Raw genomic sequence first — 13,871 nt, 5'->3', positions numbered from 1 at the left:
TATCACCATGGCAGGGATCATGGCTTAGTCCATTGCCACCATGGCAGGGATCATGGCTTAGTCCATTATCACCATGGCAGAGAGCATGGCTTAGTCCATTATCACCATGGCAGAGAGCATGGCTTAGTCCATTATCACCATGGCAGGGATCATGGCTTAGTCCATTATCACCATGGCAGAGAGCATGGGGGCAGGCATGGCACTGAAGCAGGACCTGAGAGCTACATCCCGTCTGTAGACTCAGAGAGACAGAGAGAGAGAGAGAGGGAGGGAGGGAGGGAGGGAGGGAGAGAGAGAGGGAGGGAGGGAGAGAGAGGGAGGGAGAGAGAGAGGGGGGGGGCTGTCTTGGGCTTCTGAAACCCCGAAGCCCACCCCTCCAGTGATGCACTTCCTCCAACAAGGCCATACCTCCTAACCTTTATAATCCTTTCAAATAGTGTTGCTCACTAGTAACTGAGCATTTAAATACATGAGCTCATGTTGCCATTGCTATGTAAACCACCACATTTATGAAATATTAAAACCTATCTCTTCAGTGCAAGGTAATTCATCAGGACAACATGAAAGGTTATCACTACAAAGACAAGAAAATGACACTAAGGTCATAGCCAAGGCAAGAAAAACCATATGATGTGCATTTTAGGTTTGTTGAAACAACTTTGAGTTCTTGGCTAGCCTATGCTCACTGTGCAGCATAGGCTAGCCAAGAACTCAAAGTTCTCCAGCTCCACACTCCTACATGGTGGGGTTACAGATGTGCCCCACCACACCCTGCTCAAGTCATATAAACCTTACAGCCACACTAAATCTTACAGTCACACATTTATTTTTTCAAATTCTGAAGTCCAGTGAGGGAACTTTAGAGGCCGGGAGGAAACTATGTTGGTTCCTAATAGAGTGGAAACACTTGAAACCCCATCTCATATTGGTTTCCTTCTTCCTCCCTCATCCCCTGCAGCAGAATATTTTAAATACGTTGGGAAGCTCCAAGTCCCAATTTTTTAAAAAATACTGATTCATATTTGCTTTCCTGGCATCAGTCTTTACGCAATGACAGTTCAGCTGACATGCCCAAAGGCTACCAAGTGCCAGGCCCGTCTACGTATTTGCATATGTTTTCACAGTGTCCTTTCACGGCCATTACACAGTGCAGGGAAATACCCGTGTCCTATTTCACTGCTGAAACGGGTTTCAGTGGGCGCAGTGGCTCACTCACAGGTCCCAGCCAGTGAACACCCGCCACCGATGCCTGCTCATTTCATCTCTTTCATGCTCGGCTTTGCAAACAGGCTGGTGTCACTTCCGGAGTCACCCAGTTCAAAGAGCAGTGCCTGGGACTTTAGTCCTTGAGAGGTGACCCGAGTATGTCTCTGTGGTCTACCCATTCCACCTGTAACTTTGTGGGAAAGTTGGTCCTCAGGGCAGCAGTCATGCAGTTTTATCAAGAGAGACCTCCTCCTTTGGTCCCACCCACTCTTGATTTTCCTCACCAAGCTCAGAATCCACCTTCTGCAAAACATTTTATGGAAACACGACCCTTCTGGATAATCCCAATGACTGACAGGTGCCCTAGTTGGAGATGTCCCTGGGGCTCCTTCTCAGGAAAACTTGCTTGGTGCAGTTACAACCTGTGTAGGTAATAAGCCAGCTGGCTAGTTTGGGAGGGGTCTGATGACCAGATTAACTCAAAGGCTACAAAGGGGCATATGACTAATCTGTTTTAGCTCCAGGAACACCCTAAAGGATGCCTTTAGGGACCAGGGGTGGAGGCCCCTGGAATGTGGCCACAAGGCTGGAGCGTGAGAAAAAAATATGTAGGTTTTAACCTGCACCTGTAAGAGACCTGAGACTTGAGCACAGTGATCCTCATGGGGATCTGCTCTTCAGTTGTTACGGGAAGAAACTGGGGGGAGGAAGGGTGAGGTGGCCTCAGAGCTTGGCCCACTCCTGGGGGAAGGGCCGTCTCTTCGCAGTATTCCTTGAGTGACCCAAACTCCAGTCTTCCTCTCCTGGAAGTCACTGTTGTTCCACAGGTACAAAGCATGTTTATGCTTCATTTCCTGAGGACTATTTTTGGGTTCCCAAATTACTCCCTTTATCTCAGCACAGAAACACTTGTCTCTGGAGCCAGAGTATGGTGGGCAGAGGCTGAGCCCCTGGTCAATACCCTCTGCCTGCCTCTGTATTTAGTTTATACCCTCCAACCTGTTCTCTGCTTAGGAGCCCCCTGACCAGTAGACCCAGGGGCAATGGCTGCTGGTATGGTTTAGCCAATGGGGGACTTGGAGACCAGAAACCAGGTCATGTTTTCCCTGGTTCATCTGATGGTGGCTCCCTTGTGGTGACATGGTACAGGACTTTAGAATTCTGGCAATGGCCCTGCAGGTCAGGATCCAGAGAAGAGCAATGGGCAACTGTTGGTTTTTACTAACAACTCCAAAGATGTACAGGAGGAGCCTGCCTGTGGGGCGGAGACCATCATCTGTCCTAATTTTAAAAGAAGCCCATATTATCAGTTATAAAGATTCATTACCATAAAAATGTCTTTTCCTCTTAAATTGCCCTATAAACAATATGGTCCCAATAAAAACATAAACATTGGGATCCAGTTGACACCCAGGTTTATAAGGATCATTAAGTGTGAGGCACCGCCGGAAAACAGTCTCTAAAGGAGGCCTGGAGTAAAGGCACACCTTGTAATTTAGTGCTGGGAACCTAGGCAGAAGAGCTCCCCAGCCCCTGGACTCCTGCCTCCCACATGCTCCTGCCACGCTGCCTTCCGCCTCAAATCCCCCTAAGCAACAGAGCTAAGTGACAGAGACCATGGTTAAAATCTCTGAAAACAGAGCCAAAGAACAGGGCTGTGAGATGACTCTGCAGGCAAAGACCTTTCTCCCTAAGACCTGGGTTTGATCCCCAGAACCCACACGGAGGACGGAGAGAACCGACTCCCACAAGCTGTCCTCTGACCTCCACACTCGAGTGCCCCCCACAGGTAAGTACTTTAAAAACCAAAATAAATGATAAATGGTCAATATTCATATATAAACAGTCATTATGAAGCTTAAATGTATATTTACACATATATATTCATAACTATGGTAAACTATCCATTTGTATAATTTGTTCTCTTATTAACGCATTTGTATATTTTAATGTTTATATCATGGAACTACTTAATATAGTATGTATGTGAATCTATGAATAATTCTAGAAGAGAAAGTGGGAGAATTCTGTTACAATCTTAGAGAGGAGATTGGTTATCTAATTGTAATACAGAAGCCATGACACTTTAAAATCCTAAGTTAACAATACTTAAGTCTAAAATAATAAATTTAGCTATGTCAAAATACAGGAATTACATGGTGAAAGTCACAAAAAGTAAACTAATGAAAACGTGAAAAATAAATCTTATTCAGACCTAGATCAAAGGTCTCATTTCTGCAAAGCAAATGGAGAGCATAAGGCCAAGTTCATTAGAAAAATGAAAACACAGTTGACAGAAAAAGGAAAACCTGATGTGTGTGCGTGTTCAGGTGTGCATACATACGAACAGGAGGCTGTCAGAGCCTATGTGTGCTCATGTGAATGCATACACACAAGAGCAGGAGGCTCTGCGTGAGTGCGTGCGTGTGTGTGTGTGTGTGTGTGTGTGTGTGATTGTGGTGTATGTGTGTTTGTGTGTGTGTTGTGTGCATTCACGAGAGCAGGAAGCTTTGTGTGTGTGTGAAGTCCGTCCTCAGGAGCTGTTCCTCGGGTCCCTCCACTCTGCATTTTGAGACAGGGTTTCTCACTGCACTGCTTAGGCTGCTGGCCAGGGAGCCCAGCGACCCTCCGCACAGGTCTGTAGGGTGAGCCCCACAAAGCTATCCACCCATCTGCTGCAGCCTGAGAGCCTTTGGCAGAGCCCATGCTTTTCCTCCTGGGTTGGGTGCTTTCTTCCTTCTGATCTCTGTCTTTTTTTCTATTAAGACAGGTTCTCAATCTGTAAGTCTGCAGCTCAGGCTAGCCTGGAACTCACTAATAGCCTAAGCTGGCCTCAAATTCACAGCAATCCTCCTGCCTCAGCCCCCCCACACCAAATGCAGAGATTACAGGTGTCTGTAATCTGTCTGACCCTATTTTCTTTATAGTTGCTTGTTTTCCTTTAAAGGCCGTCCTGCTACATACTGTCTATATTTACACTGTTGTCTGTGCTCGCTGGGAATGAGGAGAGGCGCATGTAAATATAAATAAATTCTGCCTTGGCCACTGTACAACTGTGACATGCTGCACCCTGGACATGAGCAGGGACAAGGCTCAGACAGGGGTCACTGTAGCACTCATCACTTGTGAGAGTCCCCAAGCTATGCCTCCCAAGGGTGGGGGCTGGCAGCTGCCGAACATGTCAGAGGTCACTGAGCAGCCTGTAACCACTGTCCACAGAATGCCAGTCTGTCACCCAGGCTGCCCCGCATCGGCCGGTCAAACACCATCTGGGAAGACACTAAAACTGCACAGCCCAAGCTGCAGGGGCCACTGTGTCCTCCAACACAGCCTCCACTCCCACTGGGCTTTGTTTCTGTGATAAAAGACTGTTACTCTCCTCCACATAGAAAGACCAGACTTGGGCTACGTGTACCAACACAGTGGACGCTTTGGACTACAAAACTCTGAGGTAAAATGACTGACAGTCTGAGGAAGGTGGGAGGAGTCACCGGGGTAGGGGAGTGGGTGGGGCCTCACAGCCAGCCTCTTTGTCTTTTGCTTGGGGAGGCACTGAGAAATCCTGCCTTCTGCCTGGTTCCTCCAGGGTGTTTTGCTGTAAGCAGAGGGCATGGCTCTTCCGTCAGAGACTCGGCCTACCTGGTTCCTTTTCTAGTTTTTCACTCTCTGGAATGTTTCACATACCTGTTTGTCAGCACCAGAAGACACCAGAACCCTCCACACCACCCTCTCAAGGCTCGGCACTCTAGGCTCTTTCCTCTCTCTCCCCTGTGGCTGTGGCTCACGTAGTTCCTTGACCCAGGCTCTCACTTCCTGTGGATTTTCCTCCCCTGGGTGTGACCCATCCCTCTTACATTGTCCTAGTGCCTGCTAACAGGAGCAAACGGGACATGACGGCTGCCCGGTGAGCCTGTGGCCTGCGGGTCTTGGACAGTCACGGCAGAGAGGCAGCTCGGATGATAAAGACCTCAGATGTAACCTAGGAGGCCCACCGGAGGCACATGGAGACATACAGCTGTGGCCAGAAACCAAGATCTGGGTCCTGAAGCCGCCACTTGACACTGGGTGAACTTTGTTTCCCTCATGTGCAAGCCTTAGCCACCTTTGGCAATTTTGTTCTGGAAGGTATGAAGCAGGCAGAAGGGGGTGGGAGGAGGGAGAGGGATTGTGACTGAAGTGGGGGTGAGAAGGGAGGGGAGAGAGGAGTGCTGAGCTCTGCACTTTGGAACTTTGGGACTTTGGAAGTGCTTCCGAAGCTGCAGGAAGTGAAGGTGTCCAAACAAGCAGAAAGTATCACCAAGGTAAAGGTCAAGGTCAGCACTGAGGTCAAGGTCAACTTGGAGGTCAAGGTCAGTGTGGAGGTCAAGGTCAGCACTGAGGTCAAGGTCAACTTGGAGGTCAAAGTCAGCACCATTTTTTCAGGGGAAACTGAGTTCCTCTTCACTCCTTCTAGAGTTGAACCTGAGAGCCATGGACCCTTTTGGGGTTCCTTCTCTGCTTGGTCCCCTGGGGTCTCTTCTTTGCTGGGTCCCCTGGGGTCCCTTTTCTGTCTGCTTGGTCCCCTGCCAGAACACAAGGCTGCAAGGCTCTCAGGAGCCAGCCTCTTCCTCCTTCCCGAGACCACGACTGTGCTATGAGTTTCCTCCCCAACGTCCTCACTGCGGGGTCCCCACAGCCAACCGCTTAGGTAGACCAGCGTGCACCTCTTGATTTACCCAGTGATCTCTCTGGCCTGGGGTACCTGAGGAGAGGAGACCTTTAAGTCACTTCTATACATGGGCCTAAGGCTCTCCGAATTCAGACTTTCTCTCTCTGCTTTAATTTGCTTGGCCAAAGGCAGTTCAAGCTGGAGTTTGGGTTTTTCTGTCCCTTGGCCTCAGTCCTGGGGACTCACTTAGTCTACCTGGATGAAAAGGCTCATTGTTTGGTTGCTCAGGCTGCTATGAGCACCCCCTCGAACTCATGTCCTTCCCTGAGCACCCTAGCCTGTAGGACAGGTCCCTGTTGGTACAGGCTGTGCCGACCCTCCCTTAGGGCAGGCCTTATGAATGGTTCCTTTAAGCTCCAGGCCCTCTTCTGGAAAGATAAATTCACTCAGGGCCATGTAGTGAATTTCCAGAGCTGTGCTCCTGGTGTCTGTGCCCTGTGTGGCAGCCCCATGTCCAGGCGAGGGTCACCTGCATCACCGTGGGGAAATGCCTGTGGCTGGGTTACTCATGTTCGCAGCTGCCGTAGGAGTTACCAATGGGGGAGATGAGGTGTTTTCTCCTCCATTCCCTTCAGCCATCAACATCTTTCCTTCCCAAACAGGAAAGGGAAGCAGAGTGGGAAAGTATCCAGGGGACCCAGGGCATGCTGGGCTCTGCACAGCTTTGCCACACCCAGGGGAAATCGCCCGTGGATAGAGTCTGGCCACCCACTGCTTCAGCTGAGCCCTGCCACGGGTGTGCGTGACTTACAAGGCCAGGGAAGGAAGATACCCATCGTTCATAAACTTCGAACACGGGCCAAGGCGGTGCTTGAGCTGGGAAGAGAGAGACAGGACGCAGCCCAGCCATCCGCACCCCTCCCGGGAGCCCTCCCCTGGCCTCAGTGCCTCTCACTGGCTTCCATGGTCACTTTCCTCGCTTAACTGTCTTGTGTTTCTTCCGTCTGTCTTCCGTCACATGCACCCAAGCAGGAGGGTGGCATCGCCCTCTTCTGCCTCCATTCTAGTCTTAGGCTGTGCCGAGGCACCTGGGCAGCTGACTCACAGCCAGAAAGGGCAGCCATGGATACTGGATCCCAATGATGATGCCAAGCCCCTGCCTGGGTGAGGCTTAGCAGAGCTGGCACTGAGGGGGGAGCACTTTCAGGGAGAGGGACGAGCCAAAGGCGTGGGGGACAGGCACAGCCCAGGCTAGAAAGGTCAGTGAGAGGCCAAGCATGGGGAGATGGGGTCAGACCCCCAGAGCAGGTCTGGAATCTGAACTGGCGCCTGGGCCTGAGACGGAGGCTCCTTCCCGTCACATTCGGACACCAACCTGTCCCCGCTTGTCAGCGCCTCCGGGCACACTGCAGCACTTGAATTTAGCTGCACTGGTTGACGGAGTCTCTAGGGGTTGTCCACTGCCGGGATGCCCTGGATAACCAGCCACTCTGCAGGCTACAGGGCACCCTGGACCTCAGCTGTGTTCCCACACACTTCGGATGAGTGGTCAGAATGGACCCAGAGGTGAGAAACTGAGGAGCACATGGATAGGCCTGACAGAGACTCAGAGTCCTCCCCGCCGCCTCCTTTGCCAGGCTCCTCCCAGTGCTGGCGGGAAGCCTGGTGCTGGCCTCCCACATGCTCAAATATTCCAACACTGCTGAACGTCCCTGTAAGCTGGCCCTGGCTGCGGTGTTGCTGGATCCCTAATCTTCCGGGGTTAAGCTGCTGCAATGCTGCAGGTGTTGGAGATGTCTTTGGCAGTCACCACAGATCACTGCCACCCATCCGGGATCCTCTTGCCGCCACTTCCAGATTTCCAATGTGGTATTCTGTGGCCTGGTGACCCGTGGTGCTTTAGGCTTCCACAGCTCCCCCTTCGCTCCTCTGCTGGGGACTCCAACTGAGGCACTTTCCATCCTCCCCACACTGGGAACATTCTCAGTGCTCACAACATTTTTTTATTAACCCAAGGGAGGGGGTGCTTATGGCACATGATGGGTAGAGGCCAGGATGCTGCCGGGTGTGCAAGAACCCCCAACCATGGGGAATTCTCTGCCCCGATGTCAAGCACGGCACCCAGGAGCGAGCCTGCTTCCAGTCCTGCTGGTTTTGTGGCTCATTCCTGCAGTGGCTCCCTTGTTTGCCCACAGCTGGATAAACGATAAAGATTGAGGAAGCAGCTCCTAGCTACACTTCCGCCTTCAGTCACCAGCTCACCTGTGAGGAAGGCAGCCCAGAGAGGGAGGGGACCTCAGTTCTCAGAGAGCTGCAGGTCTCAGCTTCAAGAGAGATGCCAAGGACCAATGACTCGACTCAAGCGCCCTCTGGAGATGGCTTGTGGGTTTCTCTAGAGCAGTGGTTCTCACCTTCCTAGCACTGCGGCCCTTTCGTTCAGTTCCTCATATTGTGGTGACCCCCAACCGTAGAATTACTTCACTTTTAATTCATAAATGTAATGTTGCTACCGTTCGAAGTTGTAATGTGAGTATCTGATACGCAGCATATCTGATAGAGAACCACTGCTTTGGAGGAAACCCCCAGCCCAGAGCCAGGCCTGTGACATGGTGAGGACAAGTCACTCTGGGCCTCCCTCCCGTTACTCATTCCACAGCCTGGCAGCAGGCCAGGAAAGGCGTCCCCAAATGGGAGTTCCCAACCCATGTGCCATCATCATTTCCATTAACCGTGGGGAGGGTGGAAGCATGCACTCCGCCCAACCCCTCCTCGTCAACAAAAGGCCTCCAGGCTCTTGTGCCAAAGACCCCACCCCACCCCAGTTCATTCCAGTCTTTCTCTCTCCTGCTGAGGGAAGGCCCTGCAGAGAGGAGGGAAACGAGGCTGCAGGGCTTTCCTCACCTGGAGTCTGTCTGGTCTCAGGAAGCCTGCAAAGCCCCTTCCTTCCTCAGTTGTCCTGGAATAATGGGGCATATCTATCTGCTCCAGGGCTTTCCTCACCTGGAGTCTGTCTGGTCACGGGAAGCCTGCAAAGCCCCTTCCTTCCTCAGTTGTCCTGGAATAATGGGACATATCTATCTGCTCCAGGGCTTTCCTCACCTGGAGTCTGTCTGGTCACGGGGAAGCCTGTAAAGCCCCTCAGTTGTCCTGGAATAATGGGGCATATCTGCTCCAGGTTTCCTTTACCTTGTTGCCTGCAGCCCTGCCCCTCTTAGGCCGTCCCCACGGTCACAGGTGTAGGATTGTTTTCTCCTGGTACCCAGGCACAGTGGCTGCTTTCCCATCCTCCTCCGCCCCAGGCCTCTTGCCATCAGGCAGCCCAACCCCCCTTCTCCAGTTCATTGCCTCCTTCCTACACCCTCAGAAGGGAGAGGTGGAGAGAGGAGCCCTTGCTTCTCCCGGGTCCCTGCTCTTCAGCAACAACCCCCTCCCTTCATCCCCTTCTGTAGGACCCGGAGGGATGGAAGGGAACTCAGCTGAGACAACACCATGTAGGAGAAACACCTGAGTGAAGGTTGGCCTGACGGGGACTACCGCCAGTTTTCCACTGATCTTCAGAGGGATGGAGGAACCCCCAGAGACTCTGGTCTCAGGAACACCTCAGTCAGGCGTCTCAAGATGCTGTATTGTGTGGGGAAAGGAAAAGGATTCAGATGTCCTCACAGTTCCCATTTCACAGACGGGTAGTTGGAAACTGCTGACTGACATTCCCAGAGTATTGGAGGCAAGCACCAGAGCCCTAGCCGTGTGGCACAGGAGCCCAGTCTGTGTGGCACTAATGGGTCTCTGGTTTGGGAAGAAAGCAGCAGGAATCACGACTCCAATGTGCTGGAGCAGGGGAACCTCCAGCTCTCCCCTGTACTACCTTCTTGGTCACAACCCTCTCTGACGCCATGGCCACCATGCTAAGTGCTAAGGCTGGCCCCGTCCAGGCATGAGAGATGGACAGTGCAACCTCATCCGAGCATCCTCCCCTCAGGCCCCCTGCCCCCAGAGATTTTATTAAACCTTTACCATGCCTCAGCCTCTTGCAAGGCAGGTCTCTGTGAGTTACTCCACTTCATCTGCACAGTTACAACCATTTAATGGAAGAGCACTCCAGCTGTTCAAAGTGACAGAGCGAGGGGCTAGCCTCTAACCATTGGGCACCCAAATCCTCCCTCTTACCCTGATGTTCTCAGGTGGTTACTGACATGTGTGCCTTGCTTGGCTCTGACGTGAGGGCCATGCCATGACAGAGAGTAAAGACGGGGACAGGAGGCTGGACCCCAAAGCCCCGCCCTCTGCAGCACAATCCCCTCCCTCTGTCACACTTGGCTGCATTTAAATAAAACCTATGATTTCATTTCTTCCACCAGCCATGCGGGTGCACGCCTATAATCCCATTACATGGGAAACTGAGGCAGGAATTGTTCCTCGAGTTCGAGGCCAGCCCAAGCTATGGAGTGAGACCTCAGTTCACAAAAAACAAAAACAAAAAAACAAAAAACACCCAGTTCAGTTCCTCAGTTGCATTCCTCACGTTTCGAGTGTCACTCAGCCATGTGACTGGTGGCTACCATATTGGACAGTGCAGCTGGACATGTGCATCATTGCTAAGTGCTCTGTTGGGACAGTGCTGGTCTAGCCTGACTCATTGCCCAGCTGCCTTTTAGGCCACCTGCTCTCAGGTCACAGGCAGCATGGGCCATCTCCTGGGGCTCACCATGCACGCAGTGGTCTGGCCAGGACCCCACTGCACCTCACAGGACATGAAGTCCTTACTGCCGAAGCTCCATATAGGAGCCCCTCCCCTGGAGCTAACACTGTTGGGAGCTGCAGCTGAGCAAGGGCTCCGTTGACTCTGCACTCTGCTCCCAAGCATAGCTGAGGTGAGGAATTTTTAAATCACAGAATGTTGCAAGTGTGGGCCTTAGGAAAATCTGACCCAGACCATTCTTCTCGGCCATGAGATGACTGAAGCCGTACAGGGGTGTGGTGTGGCTCCCAGCCACAGAGGAGAGCTGGTGGGAAAGTTGAGGGAATACCCAGACAAAGCAAAGGTCATATCCTGATCCACAGACCTAGAACCCGGTCTATCCTACCACCCTCTGGGCATGCGGGGTCTTCAGAGGACAGGCCGAGGCAAGCTGGAAGCTCTGATGGATTCTCACCACTCTCAACTCCCACAGCCAAGCACAGAGCTAGCCATGGCATGAGTCTGTAGCCTTGCAGTCTGACGGCCGAGCCAGGGGCCAGCCAGGGCAAGAGAGAGCCCCGGGCCCTTCGCTGGAGCCGTCTCTACTGCCTTAGTGTCAGCAGGGAAGACAGCTGGGAAGCAGCCGGCAGCCTCAGCCTCGGGAGAGAGCTGGGCAAGAGTTTGTAGCAGAGAGGAAGCTGCGGAAGCTATGACTCACAGATACTAAAGTGTTCCGGGAGGGGCCTCTGTGGGGGTGGGGTGATGGAGCAGGAGGGTGGGGTGTGGCTGGAGCTGGAGCTGGGAGTGAAGGACCATGAAGAGACAAGGGTGGCCTCATTAAACCAGCCTACACCCGTTTTCTGGTCATTGTCTTGTTTTTTTAACTACAGACATCATCATCTTCTTTTATTCTTATTGTTAATTTAGTGTGTTTCTGAGTTAAGGTCTTGCTACACACATCAGGCTAGCCCGGAACCAGCAATCCTCCTGCCTCAGTCTACTGAGTGCTGGGATTACAGGCACCCACCATCATGCTCGACATCTCCATGTATTATTTTAAAAGAGGCATCTGCAAATTCCATCAAACACCATTCTTGCCCGATACTCTTTGAAACTGCCAAGTTCAACAAAAACAAGAAAGGACCGAGATGCTGTCACGGTCGAGAGGTGCCCTGGGAGACATGACAGTGGCGCAATGCGGCATTCTGGGTAAAATCTAAGGAGTCTACGTGAAGTGTGGACCTTAGGTGCATGCACCGATACTGGTTCGTCAATGGTGGCAGATGTGCCACACTCGTGTGAGATGGTCGTAAGACTGGGAACTAGTTCCGGGGTATGGGAGTCTCTGCACCGCTTCCTCGGTTTTTCTGTAAATATTACAATTACTCAAAAAGCTCGAGATTTATTAAAATGCAAAAAAATGCCCATTATAAAGTTGAATTTAAAAATCCACGTGGTGGAGGCTGGAGAGACGGCTTGCTGAGTGGGTAAGGCACTGGCTGCTTTCTAAGAGGACATGGGTTTGATTCCAGCCCCTACATGTTGGTTCACAAGCCTGTAACTCCAGTACCTTCCCTGGCCTCCTTGGGCACTGCGTGAACATTTAAGCCAGGCACAGTGGTACTCCTGTAAGCTCAACGCCCAGAAGGCTGAGGCAAGTTGTCTGGAATACTTGAAAGTTCCACTCACAAAGTGACGAGGAGCATCTGCCCAGTGTGCCTCCCTCTCCCCGTTTCCAGCCTCCGAGTGCTGCAGACTTGGGCACCCCTTCCCACCTTGGCACACCAGCCCTTGGAGTCTGAGCTCTTCAAATGGCAAACGCTCAGCTTCTAACCCAGCTTATTCCTCCCCTTCTCTCCCCGGCGAAGAGCTGTGCTCCACTATCGTCCATACTCCCCTTCCACTTCTTTAGGATTCTCCCTGTGCTAACTCTGGCTCCTGCGTTACACTCATTTTCCTCCAGCCCCGAGGAGGGGGTGTTTCCATCACAGATGTTCTCTGACCTACTGGGATGGTCAGAGTTCACTGCCAACTTGATAGGCTTTAGGATCGCTTAGAAGATGGGCCTCTGGGGGTCATCTGGATTACTCTGAGGTGAGCAGACCCACCCACTCTGGCTGGCACCATTCCCTGCCTGGTATCCTGAGCTGTGTAACTGGATAAATGGAGCTGGACAGCATCTTGCGTTTGTCACTCTCTGTTCCTGTTTGTGGACATGGCACGACCATTGCCCATGGCTCCCGCCACTCTGGCTCCAGCACCATGGAACTATATTCTTGAACTATGAGCTAAAATCAGTGCCTTCACCCTTAAACTGCTTTTATAAGGGTTTTTTTTTAATAGAAATATAGTAAGGCATCCACCATGAATCACATCCCTACAAATCCATTGTGTGTGTGTGTGCGCATGTGTATGCACACAATGAATACAAAGCCTAGTTTCCCTTAAATGTCCCCAGAGCACTTACATTACCTACAGGCAGGCAAAGTCCCCCAACACAAGGCCACTTTATTAAGAAATGCTGAGCGTTTCATGTAATTTAACACACGCAGCTGAGCGCCCCCAGAACACCATGTATTTCCCTCTTGGCTAAATCATTGGCTGGACCTGTAGTTCACTATCACCCCCCAGAATTTGTGACTGAGTTCTGGGATGCAAGTTACTGGTCAGGAAAAGACCAAAATCCAAAGTGTGGTTTCTGTTGCCTGTGTGTGCACCACCCAGCATTGCAAAGTTGAAGAAGGCTAAGTTGAACCGTTGTGTTAACTCGGGGCCTTTTCTATCCCCATTATTACAGAAGGGAAAACTAAAGCGTTCCCAAGTTAGGTGGCCCACGATCATAAAGGCTCCTAAGTAGTGGCAGCGGGCATAAGGCCTGAAACTCCACCTTCAGGGACACGTTTCCCACTGAGCTGGCTCCCTTCTGCCTCTCTAACGAGGGAAACACTAGCAGGCTGGAGAGAAGGGCGCCCTGTGGCCAGACACCTCCTGGTGGGTCTTCTGGGAGCCAGAAGAAAGTGGAGGCAAAGTGACTCTCCTCAAGGGCCCAGAGAGCACGGGTCTTCGGTTTGAGCAGCTGTGACAGCAGCAGGGACGTTACACTCACGCTGGATGCCAGAGGCCTGCTGGGCACAGGCTCAGTCACCAGCAGCAGTTACAGAGCATCTGGCCTCTCTCTGGGCCAGCCTGGCTGAGGCTCAGTCTTTCATATCCAGCCTTCCTTGAGGAAGGGTAGATTGTTCTTTGCTGAGTTCATGCCTGGCCCAGCCACGTTCTGCAGTACAGGTGGTTCCTGGTAGGAAGACCTCTGCGCACGTGGGTGTGCATGCACGCATGCAA

At 51.9% G+C, this 13,871-nt stretch overlaps 1 protein-coding gene and 1 long non-coding RNA gene across 3 annotated transcripts in view; one reads left to right on the top strand and one right to left on the bottom strand.

Moving 5' to 3' along the window:
* The window catches only part of Capn2 (calpain 2), a 49,223-nt gene that overhangs the window by 27,148 nt on the left and 8,204 nt on the right, over positions 1-13,871 (bottom strand). The window lies entirely within an intron of this gene.
* LOC121136891 lies at positions 4,881-9,877 on the top strand. Of its 2 annotated transcripts, none has more exons than XR_005874074.1 (2): positions 4,881-5,331; positions 9,304-9,877. It is a non-coding gene; the product is annotated as an uncharacterized LOC121136891 (long non-coding RNA). The 2 variants fall into 2 exon arrangements; XR_005874075.1 differs by having other exon boundaries at positions 6,517-9,877.

This window comes from Mesocricetus auratus, unplaced genomic scaffold (assembly GCF_017639785.1).
Source record: "Mesocricetus auratus isolate SY011 unplaced genomic scaffold, BCM_Maur_2.0 Super-Scaffold_100676, whole genome shotgun sequence".
Classification (NCBI taxonomy): domain Eukaryota; kingdom Metazoa; phylum Chordata; class Mammalia; order Rodentia; family Cricetidae; genus Mesocricetus; species Mesocricetus auratus.
Note: the sequence above shows the minus strand (reverse complement) of the source record. Positions and strands in the feature narration are given on the sequence as shown.